Source organism: Ambystoma mexicanum, chromosome 14 (assembly GCF_040938575.1).
Source record: "Ambystoma mexicanum isolate Mex_15411 chromosome 14, UKY_AmexF1_1, whole genome shotgun sequence".
Taxonomy (NCBI): Eukaryota; Metazoa; Chordata; class Amphibia; order Caudata; family Ambystomatidae; genus Ambystoma; species Ambystoma mexicanum.
In genome coordinates, this window is record NC_090940.1 from 116062408 (window position 1) to 116087593 (window position 25186).

Here is a 25186-nt window from a genome sequence, read left to right on the forward strand (position 1 = left end):
TGTCTGCTGTCCTTTTCTGATTGCTGGCACCTGAGCAGCCTCTGCTCAGAAGAGTCCAGATCAGATTGGGCCTTCTCTAACGCCATCTGTTGCCTATTTGCCAGATCTTGACCTTCAGCACATTTGTCCTGTATGGCTCCCATATGTAGATACAAATATGCCGCTATCCTGGCAATCTTATTATGTTCATCTTTGGCTTTAGGGGCCATATATAGTTCACTCAGGGCCACATGTAGGGGACCCTGATCTCCCCATTTATCTGACCCTGTTTCAGTGACCTGTTGCGCGATTGCCTGCAACCAGACCGTTTGGTCCTGATGAGTCCACTCACCTCTCACAAATAGCTTATGTAAGAAGTGCTCTCTGGCTATTTTGATGTCTACCAGTGTCGTCATTCTGGAATTTGAGTTCCTTCCTGACTTACAGAAGTTTGTATTTTATTTTTGCAAAACAGACCGTTTCCTTAGAGCGTTCCTTTGAGGAGTGCTTTACAGCGTAACACAGCGTAGTGATCCGACCGGATATGTGTATCTGGTCAGCTGGCAAACTGTATTAATCTGCACAAATGGTAAACCTAACCCAGAATATCCCGGCTCGAGCCCCCACTTTGTAAGAGGATTCAATTCAACACTACAGCTAAATCAATGCCTAGTCTGGGATACTGAATGGAAACCCTTATTGATATATCTTTATGTCCAGTTCATGAGTTCTGGATGACAACCCCTATAAAACACCCCTCTCTTAGAATCCCCCTGACCCCACTGAGCCAAGAAGTAGTTCTGTTTTGCAAGTTTAAAAGGTTTATTTGAGAAATAAAACAAAATATAGATACCACGCTTTTATAATAAATTAATAATCAATATCGCCCTTATAAATATAATGTTAATCAACAATGGGTAATCTGACACTAGCACACTTCTTTATAATCAATGAGGAGTTGGTGTAGGATGGATAAGGCAGCGAAAATACCTTTATCGTTTCAAATGGATGCAATGTTGAATGAAAATGCTTTACAGAACTAACTAATATGGTTTCACAAGATATCATATGTTCACTTTTCCCCTGGTGGCAATTCACACCCCCCCCCCCCCCCCTATATGCAATGCAAGGAGATGGAAGTAACACACACAGTTCTCAGGAATGCAATCAAATACAATACGAAATTCAATTCTCACCCCAGCAAGCTTAGAGAAAACAGGTATGAGTTTTAAAACACACGCCCAAGTGCTTTGAATGGGGTGGCAATGAAGTGAGAAATATGCTGAAAATGCTTTTAATTCCCTTTAGGAGGTTCAGGGTGAGTGAGAGATACGTGGGATGAGCTCAGGCTCACTTTAGCAATGATTCAGGGATGGTTATTAAGAGGCAAACGAATTTTTAGCAAAGGAAAGCAAAAAGCTGCTATCTTTTTACAGGTAAAGAAATCAGGCCAAATCGCAAATCACGACAAAATTCGCGAGTGCGTGAATCATGATTAAGGCAAAAGTATAAGGAGTAGCAAGTCGGTACTAGGTTCGTTGGAAAGCTGAGATTCGAGGCCTTCAGAGGAAAGTTAAACCAAGTTCCTAGGACAAACGGTTCCAGAGATATGAATGATTTTGTAAAGGTCGTTTTTCGGATTTAAAGTAACTCAAATTGACAGGTGACAGCTTTGAAAATGACAGGTGACACGATCTCTAGGAGACAGTTCTAATCAGATTAAAATAGTTGGATTAAATTATTTTAACTAAGAGCTTATTTCTGTCACAATCTGATCTAAGTACTCACTCCTAGCTTTGAAAGGACTGGACCTCGCCACGGATCGGGTCAGGATTGGCTGCGGTTCCCTCGCCACGAACGGTCTCTGCGCGCAGCGCCTGGGTCAGCTCCGCTCTGCTGGGTCTGTCAGGCACCGGTTCTGCTCACAGCGTCTGGGTCAGCTCCCCGGATACAGCGGCCTGTGGTTCTTTGGATCTCTGGTCTGCTTTCTGGGTGTCTCTGCTTTCTCTGGGTACAGCACTGCTTCTGGATCTTTCTGGCACAGGGTTTCAGGCCAGAATCAACAGCTCAGCCCGACTGTGAATAGTCTGCAAATGATTTTGAGGCCTGCTGAAGAGAACTCAGCTTGTGGGTTAGGCCTGTTCTTTACAAATTCTGAAGTAAAGTCTTGGTCTCTGAAGATTGATGGATTGAAGTCCGAAGTCTCCCGGCAGAGCGTCCCGCGGAAAGTGAAAAAGGGATCTCCACTTGTCCTGCACTGTCTGCTTTTATGTGTTTAGAAAGTGGGTGTGTGCGCAGCATCACTAAGCCAGCCCCTCTCTCAATTTATCATTGGCCAAGCTTTCCTTTCTCCCTTGATTGGGGGAACTGAGTTGTGAGTCAGAGTGATGAGGTAGATTTTATGGCCAGAGGGCCCTCCCCTGTCATCTTAACACACAAATCTATATTTGATCCAAATACATATTTTCCCAAATAGACAGTTGTTTTTACATCCCTACACACATTATATATCACATGAGGTAGGCACTGTTCTGACTCTGGCGTTTCTAGGAGCTTGGGTAAAGAAATGGCAACTTATTTTCGATTTTAGTGGGTTATGCAACATTGGTTTTTCATTAAAAGTATACACATATACACGGCCTGTCCATACATACTCCAGTAAATTCCCATGTCTCTAGCTTAAACACAGAGTCTGTAGTATCAATAAATAGTGGGGTTTTGCCCCAGAACATCACACAAATTGGAGTTTGGGTTTGAATTGTGGGCAGAGTTTTCATTTTAAGGATCCCCAAATTTCACATTTCTGTCATCTGGTTACCAAGATTTATCAGTGTTTCTGTAAAATATATATTTGCTTTCAATTCAAAGTACTGCAGTGTTTGAGTCCGCCCCCAAAGTTTGGGGATGACAGTGATCACATGTCTCTCCTGGCTGGCAGATCTTTGTTGACAGGAAACAGTCAAAATCACCATATCCTATTCAAGGGAAAAGGTCTTTTGTGTGGGCTCCAGCAAGCTGAGGTCAACAGACCAGGGGGCCACTTTGCATTTGGTTAGCATGACCATGTGATATCCTGGGCTTTCTGAGGTGAGAAGGTTTCCCAGCCTTTTGGCCTGTTAATCAAATCAGATTGTCTCTGGGAACAGCAGGTGGTTAGATTTCTAATTAACCCACAGTCTTTTGAAGTCCCAATTGTCACAGAAGGCTGATTAGCTTCTGAAGTAGCAGTTCTCCTGTCAGAGTTTAAACCGCTAGCGCCGCCTTGAGTCCAAAGTGGGTACTGCATGCATTATTTTTTTGGATCAGTCTTGAATTAATGCATTTCAAACAAGAGATTTTACATGGAAGTATACTATCCAGGTTCAGCACATGGCACTGGTGTGGTTCTGCAGTAAAATAATTTTGGGCCCATTGAAGAAATGAATTCCCAATAGTTGTGGGTTGCTTTTGGCAATCAGCATTGCCCCTTTTGCAATGGTTTCAGGCTACTGTGTGTAGCCCAAAGGTGGTTTTAGGCAGTGCCCTTCTGTGCCCACAACATCGGCAAAAATGGGTGGCAGCCTATTCTTCATGCATTTCCCTGTGCATTTTCTGGGAAGTTCTGGCCATCATGATTTTTTCAATGCCAGTAAGGCACAGTTTTTGTGGTAGGGCTCGGATGCATGGGTAAAAACATCCCACAGGGGTATGTGCCCAGTAGGCATTCCGCGGGAGTCCATTCGTATCTGGTCAACCCCAGAGTCTCACTTGTCTGTTGTATGGAAGTCCACAGTGACTGTGTCTTGACACACAGCCAGAATACATGAAGCAGGTCTGCATTTTCTATTTCGCACCATGAACATTTGGAGCTCTGAGTTTTATTAAATTTAGCCAGCCTGGATGGGGTTAAGTATGTTCGGTGTAAGAGGTTCAGTTGTATTTGTCTAAATCTATTGTTTCTGGATACTGTTTTGGGAAATGTCAGAGCCCGCTCCCATTCCACGTCTGTTAATTCCCGGCCTATATCTGCTTCCCATCTGGTTTTTAATTCAGCACTGCGCGGGTTGGGGGTGTCACTTAGATGACTATAGATCAGGGACACCGGCCTCTTTCCCTCTCCCAGTTCGTACAATAGCGCGATCAAGGGGTTTGGCTCTGGTTCTTCTGGCCATGTTGACCACTTGGTTCGTGCCATGGATCTTATCCTTTGGTACCACAGGAACTGGCCTGTGTGGATGCCACTTTCTTCCTGGAGCGTTTCAAATTCTTTAAACTCTCCCTCTGTATATAGGTCCCCCGATGAGTATATCCCTTTCTGTTCCCAGTGTCTGAGGTGTTGTAGGTCCTCAGGGGATCTGCATAGATCTGAGACCAGCGGTATGTTCGGGGAGTACTGGTGTTTAGCATGGGCGAGGGTTTCGGTCCTGTGCCAAATTTTCCGTCCTAAGGTGGCCATGAAGGGGGCATCTCGTAACAGGTGGATGGGGGCCCAGGATAGTTCTCTCATGTACAGCGGGGGGATCAGTGGCTGCAAGAGTGGCGTCTCAGATGTGGCATCATCCGCTAGCCACTTGGTGATAAAGCTAAGCTGTGCTGCCAAATAATATTTTTCAAAGTTTGGGAGTTGGATTCCCCCCTGGGTGTATGGTAATGTCAAGGTGGCGAATGCTATCTTGCGTCTTCCTTTCCCCCACAGGAAATTTCTCAGTATTTTTTCCAATAGGCGGAAGAAAGGCGCTTTGATTTAGAAATGTACGTTTTGAAATCCGTACAGGAATCTGGGGAGAACAATCATTTTAATTATTGAGGCCCTGCCCATCATGGATAGGGGAAGTTTCGCCCAGAAGGTCATGGAGTTTCTTAAGGCAGGAAGAGCAGCTTTAGTGTTGTGCTCGTGCATTTGCTCCGGGGAATGCATTATGTGTATCCCTAAATATTTGAAAGAGGTTCTCTCCCACTGTATTCCCACCGAGGGAAGATCCGTTTCGTCTTTTCCCTTAAGGCCAGCCAGGGGGAAGAGGCAGGATTTTGCCCTGCTGCATTTTATACCTGAAACCCTTGCAAAATTGTCTAGGACGTCCAACATCGTGGGCACATTGTTGTGTGGGTCACTGACGAATAATAGTACATCATCCGCATAGAGAGAGATAATGTGGTCAATGCCGCCCAGCCGGATCCCAGCATCAAAAAATTGCTTTAAAAAAAGATGGCGATAGGTTCTAGTCCTAATACGTAGAGCATGGGGGAGAGAGGACATCCCTGTCTAGTGCCTCTGCATATGTTCCAGACCTCTGATATATGTTTCCCGGTTTTTACTCTGGCCCTAGGTTTTGTGTATAGTATTTTGATCCATCTAATGAACCCCGGGCTGAAGCCAAACCCTACTAGAACTGCCGCTAACCACTCCCAATATATCGAGTCGAACGCCTTGATGGCATCGAGGGACAGCAGTGCATATGCTTCTATGCGGGTCTCGGTTTGTGCGATAATATGCTGCACTCTGCGTAAATTCATGGTTGTGTTCCGGGCTGGTATGAAGCTGCATTGATCTTCATGGGTTTATAGTGATAATTTCGACAACAAAAATGTCTAAAGTCAAAATTTCGAAAAAAAAATGTCGAAAAAAAAGTCAACTTTTTTTTTCAATGCATTTTTTTTTTAAATGGGGGGGTTCCCCCCTTTTTTAATTTATTTTTAAATTTTTCCATTTTTTGTAACTCCCCAACCCCTAAAATAAATATATAATTAAAAAAAACGAAAGTCGACATTTCTTTTTTCGACATTTTTTTGTCGACATTTTTGTCTGTCGACATTTTTTTTTCAAAATTATGACTGCCCACCATCTTCATGTACTACTTCCCCTATGATTCTGGCCAATCTGTTTGCTAACACTGTTGTCAAAATTTTTACATTATAGTTGAGAATTGCTATCGGGCGGTAAGAGTCGCATCCATCAGGGGGTTTATTGGGCTTGCTGATCGGGATCAGAAAGGTCTCCCTCATGCTGTCAGGTAATATCCCTCTCTCGTGCGCTTCCTGAAAAACCTTGTGTAGTAGGGGTGTTAGGGTGGACTCATAAGCTTTGTAGAACTCAGTGGGCAGGCCATCACTCCCAGGAGTCTTGCAGGTGGCCAGTGACTTAATTGCCTCCTTGATATCCTCAGTTGTAATATCTGCGTCTAGGGCTTCAGATTGTTCAGGGGACATCTTGGGAAGGCCTATCTCTTCTAGGGTGTCCGTGATTTGCTCTAGGGGAACCTGGTCATTGTGAGAGTAAAGGCGTTTGTAGAAGCCCTTAAAGGTGTCATTTATGGCTTGCTGTGTCTGCGCTACCCCTTCGTCCTCAGTCTGTATCCCAGTGATTGTGTGCCAGGGGCGTTCTTTTTTGCAGAGCCAAGCCAGCATTCTGCCTGGTTTATCAGCTTCTGTGTGTATTCTATTAGTTTTGGTGGTGTAGTCAAATTTGGCAAGTCTATCCCACGCTAGAGCAGAGTTAGTTCTAAGTTCTTTGAGCTTGTCCTCCCTTTGTTCAGTGGCCACCGGGGCTGCCTCGAGTTGTTCAATCTACTGCTCCCATTGGTTAAGTTCACCCCTTAGTTGTTTCCTAATGCCCCCTGCCTTTGCAATGATTTCCCCTCTCGTCACTACCTTTAGGGCGTCCCACATCGTGCTTAAATGGTCAACACTTCCAGTGTTTCTCTCAACGAAACTTTCTATAAATTCGTGTAGCTCTTCCCTGAAAGCCAGGTCACCAAGGACGTCTATAGGCATTCTCCACATTGGGATAGGAGGTTTGGGGCCAGCGTGGTTCCATTCTACCAGGAGTGGCGAGTGATCGGAAATGGTTCTGCCTAGGTGAAGGGCATCTACTATTTGTGACCGGTGTTCATTACTTATGAAGACATAGTCTAGTCTCGTGTGGAGACCATGTGGGGAGGAAAAATATGTGCACCCCCTGGCGTCAGGATGACACTCTCTCCAGGTGTCGGCTAGGTGCAACCTGTCGGTTAATAGGGAGAGGGCTGTCGTAGCCGCTGAGGGCCCTTTTGGGTGCGGGAAGGATCTATCAAGTATCGGATCATGGACACAGTTGAAGTCTCCCCCCCAGAAAAGGAGTATGAAGTTCCAACCCCCTGACCTCCCCAGTGTTCTACCAATTTCGCCAGGGAGTCCGCCGTGCAGTGTGTCTCTTGTAACAGTGCTATCTGCACTCTCTTTCTGTTCCGATAGGACTTGATTCTGTTCCGGCGTAGGTAAGAGCTCAGGCCCCTTACATTCCAGGTCATTATTTTTATATTTGCTTTAGATGCCATAGGGGAGCAGTTGGGTTTCCATCTCCATTATCCGGCCTCCGCCGGCGTCCTTTACTCGCTCACCATGTCTTGGCCCTCTCCCCCCCTGTCCCCCTGTACCGGCTTCAAGCATTTCATTGGTTGGAGATTTTCTAACTTGTGTAACTCCCATTGTATAGAATGGGGAAAACTCAACAAAACTATTCAAACTGTCCCCAGCAGTTGCTTTGAACTTGCAGTGCTCCGGGGTTCCTGAGCCTTCCAGGCCACTCCTGACCTTCCGGATCAGGTATTGTGTGAGCAAACTGCTTACACCTTTTTTGGGCGGGGTGGGTTGCTTGACTGCCGCTTGTATGGTCCTCCGAGCTCTCGTCCGATGTAGCTTACTTTGCAGTAGAACTTCATAGTTCTTCGTTTGCCTACTGTTCCTTTTTATTTCCCCTTTCAAGGGGGCAGCCCGTTTCTTGCGCTCTCTGGGAGGTGCGTGGTCAGCTTCGGTCTGAGTTCGGTGATTCTTCCCTGTCGTCGGCAAGGTTATTATGTTCGAGCCACATGTTGGCTGCGGCTGGGGTCTCTAGGAACGTTGCCTTGCCTTTATATAGTATCTTGAGACGGGACGGGTAGAGCAGCATGTATTTCAAGTTGAGCTTCCTCAGCCGGGCTTTTATTGGAAAGTAGGAGTTTCTGGCTCGTTGCACTGCAGGGGTATAATCCGGGTATATGACTATTTTTGAGTCATTCCATTTTATCTCCCCTCCTTCCCTGGAGAACCGTAGTATAGTTTCTCGGTCTCTGAAGTTTAGAATCTTGGCTATGATTGGCCGTGGGTGAGACCCGGGTGGAGGATGTTTCTGAAGTGACCTGTGGGCCCTTTCCACAGAGAACCCCTGAGAGAGGTTTCCCACCCCTATTTCTTGTTGCAGCAGCGTTTCAATGAAGGCCGTCGGGTCTGGGCCTTCTAGGTCTTCAGGGACCCCCAGAATTCTGATGTTATTACGGCGGGCTCGGCCCTCAGCATCCTCAGAGCGGACCTCCAGCCTCGCCACCTTCTGTTCCAAGTCCCGGACCGTTACCTTTAGGTCTCGGGTGTCCTCAACATTTTCATGCAGGGCGGTCTCCGCCGCCGTGACTCTTTCAGTTAGGTTGCGGGCGTCCTGGCGCATGAGTTGCATGTCAGATTTCACCTCCTCCAGCCTTCCTTCGAGTGATGTGCGGAGGGCAGCTATTGCTTGCAGGACTTGCGTGTGTTTGAGGTCCTCCTCCTGTTGGGGCAATACTTCGGGGATTCCCGACCTTGTTGTTGTGACTGCCTTGGGGGTCTGACTGTCGTGAAAGAGTCCATTGTGACCAGCTTCGGTTTGCTCCTAGGGGGAGACATCCCCTACTCAGAGATCTGTAGGTACTGTCCCCTGCAGGGTGCGGGTCAATCTTCGACCCCCGTTCTGTTATTTCCGAGCGGATTTCAGGGGAACGTTGGTCTCAGGGATCCAACCCCAGCTCATATGTTGTATCCGGCAACGCGCGTTTCCAGGATCAGTTAGCAAACTTCGTGCCAAGAACTGGGCGTGGGTTGCGAGGAGGGCCCCGGTCCTGGGGGTGCTGTGCCGTGGGCCGGTCCGGGACTGTAGACTGTGTCCAGGTATCTTCTGGCCCCTGCTTGTGCCTTCTATGGGCTGCCGGCGGATCGGAGCTGTCCCGCCACCCACGGGTCGAGCTTCTCGGGGTTCCCAGTCTCTATGATGTTTTATTTTATTCACCACCTCTCCCCTTCCGGGCTGTTGTGTTGTGGGCTGGCTCCCGGAGCTCCCCCGCCACTCCAGGAATCTTCCTCGCATGGACTTTTGGTGCTTTTATTTTGGGGGGCAGTGTCTACTCACCCTGCTCTCGTTGTAGTCACGGGGGGCCAACCCCAGACCCCCTAGCGACCGTTGTCCTGATGGAGGCCGGAATCCAAAGGGCCGACTCACAGCCGCCGCGCCGGGGCGCGCCCGAGGGGTTGCGTGCTCTGCTGCAGCGGGGGATGCACTCCCAACCCCTGCAGCTTTATCCCCGGATTCCGGAACCCGGGCGAAGCCAGGGGTCGCGTGGCCCGGCCCCCTCGTTGATGCGCAGGAGTATGTTCGCGGGCTGCAGGCCTCTCCTGCCGCAGGGCTCGAGTGGCCTGTATCTGCTCCCTCCTTCCAGGCGCTGCGGCTTCTCCCAGGTCCGTTGCGCAGGGCTCGCCGGCGTTCACGGCTGTCTGCACTCAGCTGCCAGAGCCCAGGTGGGGCCGGGGTTCAAGTGGCCCGATCAGTCGGTCACAGCGCTCGAGCGCGTCCTCCACCGCGGGCCTCCAGGGGTCTCTAAACGGCTGCTGCTTCAGTCACAGCACGCAGCGGGCGGCGCCATCTTGCGGGTCCCAGGGGCTCTGCTCTGGACTCCGCGTTTTCCGTTTTCCCCTCCCCAATTCGGCTCAGGAGTCGGGTCGAGTGATGGGGATTAGCTCCCTTGCAGGATTATGTAGGGAAGTCGTTGATTGCAGGCGCCGGTGCGCAGGAGTACGTTCGCGGGGCTGTAAGCCTCTCCGCACCGCAGGGCTCGGGTGGTCTGTATCCGCTCCCGCCTATCAGGAGCTGCAGCTTCTCCTAGGTCCGTTGGGCAGGGTTTGCCGACATTCACGGCGTTCCGCTCGCTCGGCAGCCGGAGCCCAGGTACAGCCGGTGATCAGGTGGCTCAATCAGTCAGTCGCCACGCTCAGGGGCGTCTTCTGCCGTGGGCTCTCCGGGGTCTCGAGTCGGCTGCTGCTTCAGTCACAGCACGCAGCGGGCGGCGCCATCTTGCGGGTCCCAGGGGCTCAGCTTTGGGCACCGCGTTTTCTAATTTCTCCTTTCCGATTCGGCTCAAGAGTCGGGTTGAGTGATGGGGATTAGTTCCCCTGCAGGATTGTGCAAGCAAACCGTTGATTTCAGCACTAATCAAGCATTAATAGTTCTTTTTGGCAGGATCTCGGACAGAGCTCCACGGGAGCTTGTCTTTACGGCATGCGTGCAAGCCACGCCCCCCATAGATGATGTGATTTGATGATGTTTGGGTGATGGTCCCTGTCGGTGAAGATGTGAGTTGGCCTACATGTCTGTATGTGTGCATGTCTTCTTAATAAGCCATGCATGTGCTTTGGGTTTCTGGCTGCACATCCACAAAGAACTGCAGATTCAGAAGGCTGTGATGCACTTATCCTCCTTGACCTATCGGCAGTCTTTGACACTATTGGCTGCAGCATCCTCACGGAGAGACTCCACTCTCTAGGCATCAGGGACTCTGCATTAAGATGGATCTCCTCTTACCTCGCTGACCGTTCACAGATCACCATTCTACCACCCTCCATTCGGCCCTGTCACCAGCGGTGTCTCACTGGGAAACTCCCTATTCCCATTCCTCTTTGACCTCTACCTGAGCACCCTCCCCGCTATTATCCGCTCACATGACCTAACCTGCTGCAACTACACAGATGACACTGGGATCATCTTCAAGATCCCAAGACCCCAGCTTCTACCCATTCTGACCTCACCTCATTCCTCACAGAAATCAAACACTGAATGACTGCTAACTACCTCCTCCTTAATCCTGGTAAAACTGAAATTCTGATCTGTGGTTAAACAACACTCTTCCACGACTTACCCCCTGGCCATCCTCCCTAGGCCCCCCATCGACAGCATCCAGCTCAGTAAAGAACCTGGGATGCAACATGTAGTCTGACAGAACACTCCCTGTACATCGGTGCTGTATGTAGATCCTGTCATCTACACCTCTGCATCCTTTGATGAATCGTCTCTTACCTCTTCTACCCTCACAGAGTCATGGCAATGTTGGCTATCATCCTCTAGACTAAGCCAATTCCCTTTATCTGGGCACCCCTGCCTATCAGTGCAGAGAGCTCCAATGGATTCAGAACTCTGCAGCTAGGCTCATCCTTGCCCTTGACCCCAGAGAACACATCACCGCTGCCCTCCGGCAGCTCCACTGGCATCCCATCGGCCAACACGCCACCTTCAAGGCCATGTGCATCACCCATTTTGCCCTCCACAAGACAGGCCCTGACATCCTCCAACATTGACTCACAGGCTATCAATCAAACAGAAACCTTACACCAGTCTCTGCACTCCTCTTTGTGATCCCTTCCTTCTATTCCACTAGAATGGGAGGATCCTCTTTCTCCATCCAAGCTCCAACACTCTGGAACTCCCTCCCACTCAGCATCTGCCATGTAGAGGACCACCTCTCCTTCTGGAAGGCACTCAAAACCTGGCTCTCCCCTTCCCCAAGCTGGACAAAGGCCACACCCCCGGCAACATCCTAGCACAGCTTGCCCTCGTAGTGGCACCCTGCCAGGCCATGGCAGTGTTGTATTTTATGTAATGTCTGTGGTGGTTTATAGAGGGTCCTGCTTTTTTACAGCCAGCAGGGTGCCTGGCAAAAAGGAGTACCTGAGCTGACTTGCACACGGGCGGCAGGGCGGCCTGCCCGTATGCCTCCCTGCACTCCACAGGACCGAATTTGCGCACTTGGACCATCTAGGTTTGGACTGCTTGGCACATGTGGACACCTGACAACCTTTACCTATGATCTGATATTTATAATGCGCTTAATACCTAAAGGTTTCTAAGCTCGGATCCGGGGATCGAACCTGTGTTGCTTCGTGTCGTCTTGCTTCCAAGGCGAGCATGTTGCTGCTGAGCTATCCTCCCGGGCTATGCTCACATATGTCACTTGTTGTTCACTGTTGGTTTTATGTGTGTTTTTTCCTCTTCAATGTATTGCATGACTTTTCATTTCCCAAATGTTTTTTTCATCTTGCACTGTCAGTGGCTGCACTCTATGTAACTTTATATTGTGGGTGCATGCCTCAGAAATGTCCTCCCCTCCACACAGCATCTGTTGTCCCTGCATGTGTTTGTACTCCACCCTATGATTTCCACTCCCTTCCTAGGAACAGTTCCTCCTGGGGGTGGGCTCTGAATGAGGGGGAAGCGACAGCTGGGGAGAGAGGACATGACCCTGAACTATTGTGTCCTTCGGAGGGGGCGGTGGGGAGGCAGATTCTGGAGTGGGCGAGCCACAGCCTTATATGCTGGAGAGCACGGACCTTGATCTCTTTCTAGGTTGCCTGCCGAGGTGGGCTGACCATGTGGGTTGGTGGCAGAGAAGCTGAGGAGGCCGCTTTAGCAGGTACCCTTGTTTTCCTGTCTGCTCTTCACCCTCTGCCCTTTTGTCCTCAGTCGCCCCCAACCTGCTCTATTTTTCCATCAGACGACGTCCCAGCCTTTCTGCCCCTGCTTACTTCTCTCTCTCCTTCTGTCTCTCTCTTTCTCTCTTTCTCTCTTCCCCCTTCTCTCAGTCCTCACCCTCTCTACCAGCCGCCTTCCCTCCTCTCATCTCCCCACCAGCTAATCTCCTCCTTGCTCCCCACTCCCTCTCTTCTCTCTCCAGTCTCTTATACCTTCTTACTTCCTTCCCAGCAGCCTCCCTACTTGAACTTTCCCTCTCCAAACCTTCCCCTCCTCCCTTCGTGTCACTTTCCCTCTCCTGTATCCAAGAGTTTCCCACAGGCCCCTGGGTCCCATGGAAGTGGGTGTGCCTAATTTGCATGCCTGCCATCAATGCCCTGCCTTATGCCCACAGACCAGGGCAGTCACACCCTTGTGTCCAGTGTGCGTAGCATACTCTGCCTGCAATGTATTTGCTTCTCTGTCAGTAAATAATCTGTTCCTGAGTTCTGATTTTGGTGTCTTCTTTGGTGCTCACACTCTTTGTTGTAACCTGCCTGTTATTGCCTGAGATGGAACACAGTCAGGTGTTCAGAGACAACACACACTCACCTGGTCTGTTGATCCCGGTCCAAAACTGTGGCAATGCCTGGGCTCTCTCACAAAGCCTTCCACATTTTGGCATGACTCTCAAATCCACAGGTTGCTGTTTTGAAAAATTGGCTTCCAGCCGCCTTGGCACAGTGTCAAGGATATGTGCCCTCGGGTGGGCCTCCTTACATGGGTGGCTCCACCTTCCAAGCAGAGCAAAGGCTTAGCATCCTGGCAGCTCACTGGTGGTCAGATCAGAGCGGACAGGGATTGATGGTGTTCGCCCCAGTCCAGGCCCTTTCTGCCATGATGTTCACCCTTCTCCACCAAGCAATGGTTCAGAATGCCCATTCTGTGTGATGCCAACCCCCCTCACCATGCCGGTGGTGGCGCATGCAGTAACCCCTCCTTTTTCAGTTGTATCTGAGCCCAGCCTCTCCCTTTCCACCACCACCCCGATAGCAGGCTGGCCTGCAGGTGCCCGTGTGGTTGACCTGTTCAACCGCCCCAAGTGTTGGGGGTGCATGCTCGGTTGCATCTGTCCCGCAGACGGCCCCGGGTCATGAAGATTGTCCCAAGGTGGGTGCAAATCTCCCCCCGTTGCATCCTTCCAGCAGGTGCAGCTACCGGGGTGGATGCTGCCAGTGAAATGTTCTTGTCTCAAAGACTGAGCCATACATGTGTTTGTACACATGGCCAGTAAAGTGACACTGCAACTGGCTTGTTGAGTTAGTAATGTTCCCATTGATTGGTGCATCTGCTACTTGGATTACTGTGGTGAATGTACATCAAATACATGCCGGCAAATGCTGACCTCCTGGCTGGGATGCGTGCATTAATCAGAACTAGACCAATATGGCATAACACTGCTGCTTTGGTGACTGCAGCTACAATTGGTTAGTTTGTATCTCCCTGTGACAACAAACATACATTGCGATGTCTGCCCTGTCAACTTCCTGTGCCTACCATGGTGATCACAGGTGAGGGTGAATCAGTATTGAAATCCAGAGAGTAGCCTTAGAAACAGCTACCACATCCAAGGAAAGCAGCAGGCATGCAATGTACGCATTCCCAATTTGGGGTGGTAGTGACTTACATTCATTTCACAGGACTTCACAAGGCACTGTGATTGGAATGTGTATACTTCACATTTTTTAAGGAGGAATAATTGAAGGGCAAGTCTGGTGGAAGCAGTCGTGGAAATTCCAGCTCCAAATGTGTATGTTATAGTTGCTGCACTTAAATTTGCTCGTAGTTGGATCTGGTGATTGAGCTTGTTGTCTGGCACGAAACACGCAACTGCATATCCCAGCCTTGACCACTGTCACCATGTGAAGACCTGTCACCCTGCTCAGAGGACAGCAGGGAGACTTAACGGGATGTGTACCGGGAACCCGTCTGTTATGTTCTACAATGATTTTGTTGGACTCCCAAGTTGGACAGGTGGTGCTGTCTTCCCCCCAGCCTCTCCTGCACTGGTAGATTCAGGCTGACGTCTGGATGGAAGACAGTTGTCTGTGACTCTTGTCGGTTTATCACTGGGGTAATGCATCAATGAAGAACGCAGCTAGTTATATTTGATTGGTGTGATTTGTAGGACAGATTGATCATTGTCACTTCTATCTCAGTTTACAGCTCTGGGTTCCTCCTGAGGATATGGTCAGTCCCCGATCAGCACCATCACTGGATCAATTTACCTGGTGCAATTACCCATTTGCGGGGGCCTCCTGACCTCCCTGTTTCACACGTCGTGGGTCAGGTGAGCCAGGCACACAGCATGCACCTGGTGGTGGTACTGTCCAATGCATATTCCCCTGCCCCAGGGCAGCTGGCTGTGCCAGGTGTGACTGTCTGTGGTTTTCCACAGCTGCCAGCATGGGACGGGCCTAGAGCACAGGTCTCGCAACAAAGTCCACCAGGCAACCGCTCCCCAGGTGGTCTTTGTTGCAGATAGGGACAGCAAACACTTGACGACACCAGAGGTGCCGGGATGGGCCAACACTCCAACTGGCTTGGCACAAGCTCAGAGAGCTGAGTTTTTTTTTCAGCTCCCCCAGTATTGCCTCAGATCAGATGTGGCGTGCTGCTGAATGTCAGCATCTCACTAAGCGGAGGTGAAGTAACTAACCGGGATTTCCTCAGTAACAGCACGTCTAGAGAGAAGAGCCCAGCACTGCATCCACGTCCAGTGGCGGGTGCAGGAAATGTGGCATACAGAAGACCGACTCCCCGGCATCACTCAGGGGCCCAAGTCCTTCTGTTCAGGCACACCACATGGATGGTGTCAGGCTGGAATCATCCCCCAGCACAACGGGATCAGATCTTCTCTGAGTCGGGTACTTGGGAATGCAACACAAAGTTGACTCCATCCAATAATGTGTATGGTGGTGAGACTGATAACCAACAAGCACTGTAAGTGAAAGATGAAGTGTACTTTGAAGAGTGAGTTAAAGAGGGTATGATACCAGTGAGAGGTAAACAGTAGGGATTTTACAGAGTGGGCAGTTTGGTTACCACAAACAGCAGATCCCCTTGCAGGACCACCACCCGGGCACATCCGCCCCCACATGGTGCATTACATCCATAGTGGTGCACCACAACTGGCTCCAGTTTGGCTGGGAATGCACCGTGGGGCAGCTGGATCTACATTCTGGTGAAGAGTGTTACTGACCACCTCTGGTTACAGTTTCAACATGTCCACATGGCTGAGGGTGATGTCGGTTACCCACCCAAACCCTCTTGTAGCACAGACCAATGTGTAAGAGTTGGACAGTCAAACCAAAGCCTGTAGCTCTATGACAGTGAGGCCTGGTGTACACCAGCTGAGGTGTGATCCCATTGTATTGTGAACACCACCAGCATCTCTCGTCCACTCTATTGGGGAGGGGTTGCATGAGCGTGTGTGATAGGAACCGAGATATGGTACAGTATGCCTGGGCAGGGTGAAGCCAGAGGGTACTGCGGTGGAGGTCCATAGCGGTCTTGCCATGCTAATCATTTGTCCGACCTGGGTATAGGGGCAAAAGACCAATCAAAACATATAGTGTCTGGTTCCCTCTGACATTTCCCTCGGGATAGCTGGCGCTCGGATACCCTGTTTAATCTGGTGAGGCAAATGATTGGAGGTCTTGAAGCCAAAACAATCTCAAACTATTCTCAGTCTTTATATGCATGAGGAGCCAATTGTGCGAAACATGGTGATGTTGAGGGAGTGGATGCAGTCACTGTGTGGGCTATTTTTCAGTTAATTGGCCTGAGGTGACCAGGCCCACGTGCAATGGTGCTGAGGGTGACTTGATGAAGATGTGAGACAGGTGAGTAATTTCTTAGACTAGTTGCATGGCACTCAGGGGAGCACACAGTATGATGATATTGTGAGCGGGGATATAGTCACTGTACAGTGTATTTTTCAGTCCATTGGCCTGAGGTGAGCAGGTCCAGCTGCAATGGTGCGGAGGGGTGACTTGATGAAAATGTGAGTCAGATCTGTCATTTCTTTGGCTTGTTGCATGGCACTCAGCAGCGCACACAGTATGGTGATGTTGTGAGCGGGGATATAGTCACTGTACTGTGTATTTTTCAGTGCATTGGCCTGAGGTGAGCAGGTCCAGCTGTAATGGTGCGGAGGGGTGACTTGATGAATATGTGAGTCAGATCGGTAATTTCTTTGGCTTGTTGCATGGCACTCAGCGGCGCACACAGTATGGTGATGTTGTGAGCGGGGATATAGTCACTGTACTGTGTATTTTTCAGTGCATTGGCCTGAGGTGAGCAGGTCCAGCTGTAATGGTGCGGAGAGGTGACTTGATGAAAATGTGAGTTAGATGAGTAATTTCCTTGGCTTGTTGCATGGCACTCAGCGGCGCACACAGTATGGTGATGTTGTGATATGATACAGCATTTATAACACGCAGGTACCCAAGTGTTTCTAGCTGCAACAAGACAAGGAGGGGGAAACAGAGGGAGGACAACACAACGATCTTACTAGGCCTCGTGTCAATCAGGTCGTGCAAGTACAGGGACGTGGAAGGGGAGAAGTGCAGAGGGGGGTGTGCAGGTAACTCAAAAAGTGCAGCCAACGGATGGCTAAGTGCAGGTAACTCAATGAGGAGCCAACGGGTGGCTCATAAGTGCAATGAGAAGGGACTGTAGGGTTGCAGATACAGACCACAAGTGCTGAGGGAGCCGGGAGGCAGTGCTGAGTACAACTAGACATGCAGGAGTCTGGGCCCAAGTTCAGAGGGTAGCCAGGTGACCAGTGCGTGGAGCAGTCAGGACATCAGCAAGGGAAATGAAGAGAGAAAGCACAAGCGAAGAGGAAGGTCTTGAGTTGCTTTCGGAACCTAAGGTGGTTCTACTCAAGTTTGAGAGAGGCAGGCAGGCTGTTTCAGAGGGAGGCCCCAGCCGAAGACAGAGATCTGCCCCAACTCTCTGCTTGAAAAATCAACTGACCCTCAGAGAGTTGGAGGTGGATGAGAGGAGAGTTTGAGAAGGGAGATGTTTAGGAAGAGAGAGCTGGAGATAGTGCAGTCCCAGGCACCAGAAAACCTTGTGGGCGATGCAGAGGGTCTTGAACTTGATCCTTGCCACCACTGCAAGCCAGTGAAGAGATTTCAGAGCTGGAGAGATACAATCCCTGTTCTTGAGGCCAAGGACAAGTCTTGCAGTCCTGTTCTGGATACGTTGTAGAGGTCAGAGGGTAGAGGCAGGAAGATTTAGACAATGAGCTTCTGGAGGACAGTGAAGAAAGGAAGAATACCTCTGAGGAGGTGAAGCTGTTTGACTTTTTAGAGATGTCAGAGATGTGAGGAGAGGAGAGGGTGGAGTCGAAGGTGACACCAAGGTTCTTAGCCTCACAGGTAGGAGCAGGAAGAGGGCCTAGAAGGGCATCCAGGGAGAGAGAGAGGAAAGGAGGGAGCTGGTGTACCGATGAGGAGGATCTCAGTCTTACTGGAATTGAGGCAGAGATCATTGGCAGCACACCATTTCTGAATTGTGGCCAGACAATCTGGAATGAGAGAAGGAGAAGAGGCAGCCGATGGGAGCCTGAAAGAGAGCTGGGTCCATCCGTATAACACTGAACGTTGGAGCAGAAAGCAGCAATGCGGTGGGCAAGAGGTGCAAGGTACTGGTTGAAAAGCCAGGGAAAAAAGGTTAGACTGATGGGGGAACACCACAAGTAGAAAGAGAGATAGAAGAGAGGAAAGACTGCAGTTGGACCAGGCAGGGATGTAGTCACTGTGCCAGGTCTTTTTTCAGTTAATTGGCCTGTGGGTGACTTGATGAAGATGTGAGCCAGATGAGTAATTTCTTTGACTTGTGGCATGACATGCAGACGAGTACACAGTATGGTGATGTTGTGGACGGGGATGTAAGTAGTCACTGTGTGGGGTCGTTTTCAGTGCATTGGCCTAGGAGAGCAGGCCCAGCTGAAATGGTGCTGAGGGTATCTTGATGAAGATGTGAGCCATGTGATTAATTTCTTTGACTTTTTGCATGACGCTCAGGGAGCACACGGTATGGTGTAATTGGGTGCAGGGATATGTTACCTGCTCTAACCTTGTGTTTTCCTTTCTTCTGAGGCATTCTACAAGGGGAGACAATTGCTGCTTAGTAAGGTCACAGGGCTGTGGAATGCCTGCACACCACACCTCATGCAGACTGGGTAGGTTTCGGCCTCTCCATAAAAGTACATTGCTACATGACTGAGGACACCTGGAGCAGGCTCTCAAGGGCAGAAGCTGTCATGTGATGAGAACATTCTTGTTCAGCGCAACATGCACTTTTCTCTGTATCACTCCTTATATGGAGATATGCTTTATGTAATGTATCATTGGCAGTGAATGGAGTAGCCACTCCACCTGTATATTAGGGTGGGACACGCCTAGGGTGGGCAAAGCAGTCCTCCCAGGTATTGGTTCCTGGTTACATTATATGCTGTGCCTTCCTATTTCTAGTCTCCTGTGCCTTATTGGGTGTCTGGGTACACAATTATTGGTGGGGAGTAGGACGAACTGGTAACAGGATGTTTTGATTGTGTTGTTTGATTTTGTGTCAGCGACAAGGATACTGTTGTTTCCCCTTGCAATGACTGTGTCAGTGGTTTGTTCACTTGATTTGATGGAGATGGACACACACAGTTTGCCTCTCCCAGACACACATTCTCAGGGTGTTGTTATGAGCCAGGTAGCTAAGCCCTATTTCATCATTGAAGGGCATCCGAGATGTGGCTTCACTGTGTGTGCTCCTCAGGGGCTGCAATTCAGGTGAAGCATGTTCTATGACCTGATTGCGTGTCTCCTGTCCCTGTGCCGTTTGGCCTGCCAAGTGGATGGGTGGTGCCTGTGGATGAGGGCATTGTCCCTCATGCAGCTCTACTGCCACCATGTGTGGCAATATTTTGCAGGACACAGCATGCCACAATGATCTGGCATACTACTGATGGGGCATATAGGAGTACTCTACCTCAGTGGTCAAGGAAGCGGAAACATGACTTAAGCGCCCCAAACGTGTGCTCCACTATGCCCCTAGTGGCCATGTGTGCTGCGTTGTAACTTACCTCACCTGGTCGGCAGGATTCCTGAAGGGTGTGAGCAGGAATGGTGAGAACAGGTAGGCACTATTCCCTGCAAAGGTGAAAATGGTTGTTGTTAGCATTGATTGGCATGGCTTGTTTTTCTGTGTGTCATGTGACTGCTTGCAAGTGCGTGATTATTGATACTCACCGATGAGCCAGGTGTTCCCAAAGGTTCCTGATGCCAGAGCCTGGTATAGGGGAGAACAGTGGTAAATGTAGCTATAATGCATGCTTCCCGGGTTATTGACATTCACATGCATGATGTGCCCCTAGACATCACAGATGACCTGCGCCTTAATGGAGTGCCAATATTTCTTGTTGAGAAGATGTGCTTGATCTCTCTTTGGGGTTGGAGCGCTAAATGGGTGCAGTCAATGGCTCCCAGGATCTGTGGAAAACGTGCAATGGTATAGAACTACAGGAACCTCTCTGCCTTGCCTGCAGTGTGTGTGGCACGTATATGTGCCTACACACATGTGCTATTATTATGTAGCGCAATACCTGGTGTAGGCACCGGGATTGCGTGGGCTGCAATATGCTAGCCACACTGGCAGAGGTGCGCTGAAATTATCCTGTTGCCGGGAAATGTAGGGCTGTTAGAAACTTCTCCAGGGGTGTCAATGCATGTGAGCAGATGGTGGGTGATGCAATAGGGAGGAAATCTGTATCTTTTCATACACCTCCTCCTCTGGCATTGCAAATAATGATGTTCGAGGTTGAAAGATTCAGGACCTCCTCACCATCCTCCTCCTTCTTCCATGATGTATGATCAGTGCCACTAAAGGGGGTCCGCCCGACATCAGTGGTAGTCCTATTTTGAATGGGGTTGCATTGCATGCTTTTATACTTACGATTTTCTGTGCGCTTTGTACTATGCGACACGTATCATGAGTCAGTAAGATCGCGAGAAGTGCGTTCTTCTTTGGACTCTGGGTAATTGCGCTATGAAATCCATGTCTAGGGTTTTCTTTGAATTTGATAAGGTTTGTTTGGTGCTTGCATGGTGCGTTCTTCAACATGCCCACATTATTCCTCGTTCTTCCTCATTTTGCGCAAAGAATGGGGAATATGTATGTTCCGTCCCCTATTTATTTCTTTGTGCTGGCCATTCCCACACTTTGCACTGTGTGTTGCGCAAAGCGCTCAGCACAGGGCAAAGTAGGTAAAGACCAGTGCAAAGTCAGATCCATGAATCAGCAACATGTGTTTAGCGCGGCGCAAAGTGTACTTTTTCCCGTTGCGCTGAGCAAACCTTTCTATGAATTGGGCCCTATGTCTTTTCAAGAAAATGTGCAAAAAGAGGCTTAAAAGTCACTACCTTCCCAGAAAGGGGACCAGAGGCCCAGGGCCTCTCCACAGAACCTTATTTTTGTATCTGGCGGCTCAACAGCCTTGTGCCAGGATACTAGAAGCTTCCTAAAACAGTGATTTGGTATTGAGTTGGTGAGCTCATCGACTAAGTCCAATATGACGTGCAGTCCAAGCAGCAATGGAACATGACACAAAGAAGCTTGGGACAGACAGAAGGTGTCCAGGTTAGTGTAGGCAGTTCCAGATTATTCATTAGGCCAAGTAGGCACCGGCCTATGGGCCCCACTCCTTTTAGAGGCCCCACGACAACGGATCAAAATAAAGCGGTGCAGAACATTAAAAACGTATTAGGAGATAATCTGCGAGGGGGTGCTGTGCCATTTCAACTGCCTAGGGGCCTCCACAGGGTTTAATCCGGCATTGGGTGGAGGCAACAAGCGGTCCAATGCGAGAATTAGGGCCCACAGCTGTTCCTTGACTTCTGGAATGCTGGGTAGCCCAATCCAGTGTCTCCAGGGACAAGGTAAGTTCTTATGCTGCACTCCCAATCCTGGGAGCTTGACTTCCACCTACAGAGTATCCTTCCCTTCCCATGAGCAGGAGCCTGGTTCCAGTGCTGCCAGCAGTTGAGGCCTTAGTCCACAGCAGTTCACCCCCACTGGTCCCAGGGGTTGGATAGGGGACCAAGCTCTCCTCTGCCTTGGATGCACCTGTGTTCACCTTTATGGCAGAGGACCTTGGAATTGTCTGCACTCCCAACGGGTTCCTGAGATGTCTTCTTCTTGGTGTGCAGGGTAGAATCAAGGAAGGAGTGGAAGACCCCTTCCTAATGAAGCTAAAAGGTCACAGGGGATTGGACAGAAGCAAGCCTGTTGCAAGAGGTCCAATCCTTGTTGCTGTAACAAGTGACCCTTGCCTTCTTTCATCATACCCAGAGTGTATGAGTGCGCGCATACACACAGACACCATATAGACCAGGGGTTAAGGAAATGGTGGGAACGCTGGAGCTGTTTATGCATGGGGTAGGCAAGGAAGAGGAGGGCGAAGAGGTGAGGAGCGGGGAGGTGGTGGGGGGACACAAATGAACAAAATGGAAGCCCATGAGGTGACACATTCAAGCATGCGAAATTACTGCGGTGAGGAGACTGCACAATTTCAATGGCCAATTCCCATTACCCAGCCACAAAAAGTAAAAGAACTATTGTAGTAAAAATGCAAATATTTATGCTACAATGCTGATAAAAAATATATGAACTATTGTCTCCCTGGATGGGAGCATTAAATGTGACTGCACTGTGGTGGACAGTAGTGATACGGTCATGGAAGAGGTTTCCGGGGGTAAGCTTTCAGGAAGCAGCACAATCTCATGTCATATGCCACAATCTCTTCACGTGCTCTGAAAAATAGTTACTGTCAGGTAACGTATATCCCTTATGCCATGGATCAGATCAACCATCCATCCAACCAGCCATCATTCTACCCAGGGCTGTGCAGCAAATTCACTCTTTGTGCTGACCCTCGGGAGGATAGATCAGGGGTAATGTGCTTGCCTTGGAAAAGCCGACAGGTGCATCACAGGTGCGATCCCCCCGGTCCACGCTTAGAAACCTCTGGGTATTAAGCGCATTATAAATCACCAATTTCAATTACAATCACACACTCTGCTCTTTGTTAGTTTTGGGTTGACGCCTCGCTAGTATTATGCTGGCAAACTATTACTTTCGCAGCAATATGCCAGAAACTGTCCTTTTTGTATGCCTTCATTTTCGGTCTCGGTTAATACTCTGTGACCAACATCACAAATACTGTTAGCTGAGCGGAGAGAGGGCGAAGCCAACTGTTTCACTTCATCTTGATGCCACCAAGCTGTGCCCAGAGCAAATTTATTTTCATAAAACCATGAAAGAGTACAAAGACGGACTACCTCGCTCAGCGAAGAAACCCAGTGGACATGAAAAAATAAAATGAAAAATCATTAGTCTTTTAGAAATTACATCTCTGAAGCATGTGACTGTCATGGGTGAGCAGGGGAAGTTATAATCACAGTCAAGATGCAATAAGCCCACTGCAATTTACAAAACCGTCTGGAACCACCTGTGCATCTGGAGACGGCGTTGACATCAGCGAAGACCCTGCAGAGGCCTTGATGGTTAGCATTTGGGAAATATCAGGCGCGGAGGCAATAATTGGATACTGCACATTGTGCAAATGGATTTTGACTTTGTTTTAACATGAAGGCAACAGCCCTTTCCACGTCAAGCACACTGGCGATAAATGGCATCCAGTTATCTGCAGGGCGGTAAATGAGCCGCTGTCTGTTTTTTTTCGCCAAGACCCAAATGTCGCTAGATCCATCATGCATTGGTGAGATCATCGCGAAGAGAATTCTCAAAGTGGTGGAATTGCAATCTACGCCACATTTCACCCATCTCGGAGAACTTCCCCTGGTTTTTGCACAAATAATTCATTGGCTTTGCAGTTCCCCGCTTGGTCCGTGCTTGGGCTTCAAAATAGATAATGGCAAGCAACTTCAAATTCTATTGGAAAGCCAACACCAATCGTTGCAATGGCTTGGCCTTTCCTACATAAGCATCACATCTGATCTTCTTAAAGTGTCAGGACACAGCTTTGAATGGGGGACCTCACAGCGTGAATGGCTGAACCATCAAATCATCTCCTTAACCCTGGGGATGATCTGACGGGAAACATCTTGGATGCATGCAGTCATTCTGCGGAGGAAGTTGCAAGGACTGTGCTTCATAATTTGTGAGCCATTTTTAGCATGATTACGTGAGTTGTAGCCCAAATTCATCTGCCGGCCCTATAATGAGTAAGGCTCCCAGGTTTCATGGTATTTTTTTCAATAGGTCCATCTGTCTTATCCATATTTATTTTTTGGTGATATTATGTGCATTTATCTACAAGTATGTTTTTCTGTGTAAAAATAAAAGTATCAACTAGAATATTTACACACATGTTCTAATGAAAAAATGTAGTGATTGGATGCCTCTAATGGGTTTTTGCACACTAAGCCACAATCCATCTTCACCTTAAAAAGAAATGGCCTTTGCCTTGCTGCTGACCAAAGAAACATCTCTGCAGCCATTTGTACATCTTAAAAGGGATATACATTAATTCTTCAAGAATCTGTGTTGTACTATTTTCCACAGCCACGCAAGGCATAATTGACAACCTGGAGAATTTCTGCTTTTTTCAGTTTTTTACAAACAAATACTGAAAGAAAGCAAAGGGATTTCTAGCTGTATTTGTGTGTAAAAATCGATCAAAACTGAAAACAGGGAATCTCAATAACGAGTATGCATGACTTACACCATGACTGGTGTTGTACTGTGCACACAGACTTCCATGGTGGTGACTGGTGTCATAGTGCATGCACAGACTTTAATGGTGGTGACAGGTGTTGAGTGCATGGATATACTTTCATGGTGGTGATTGGTGTCACAGTACATGCACAGATGTCAATGGTGGTGACTGGTGTCGAAGTGAGTGCACAGAATTCCGTGGTGGTAACTGGTGTTGCAGTATGTGTACAGACATCCATGGTGGTGACTGGTGCCGTAGTGTGTGCACAGACCTCCATTGTGGTGAGTGGTGCCATAGTGTGTGCACAGACTTCCAAGATGGTGACTGGTGTTTTAGTGTGTGCACAGACTTCATGTTGGTGACTAGTGTTGCAGTGCATGCACAGACTTCCATGGTGGTGAATGGTGTCGTAGTGCATGAACAGACTTCCATGGTGATGACTGGTATTGTAGTGCATGCACACACTTCCATGGCATTGACTGGTGTCGTGGTGCATGCACAAACTTCCATGGTGGTGACTGGTGTCGTAGTGTGTGCACAGGCTTCCATGGTGGTGATTGATGTCATAGTGTGTGAACAGACTCCCATGGTAGTGACTGGTGGTATAATTTTCTGCGATGCAAATGAAGGGCCCTACACATCATTTGCCACCCAGGGTCCAGCAAATCCTAAGGTCGGCCCTACTTATAAGGTTAGCATTCAAGTCCAGCCTGCCATGACACAGGAAGAGGAGAGAAGGCAGGTGAGAGGAAGGGGACCATATCTGCATTGCATTCCACAGAATTATAAAACATGGCTTGTAGGCAGTCTTTCAAGACTCAATCATAACAAAAGATGATGTGAAATCGTTTGACAAATCCATGCTTTATATGATGCGAGTGAAACGTGAC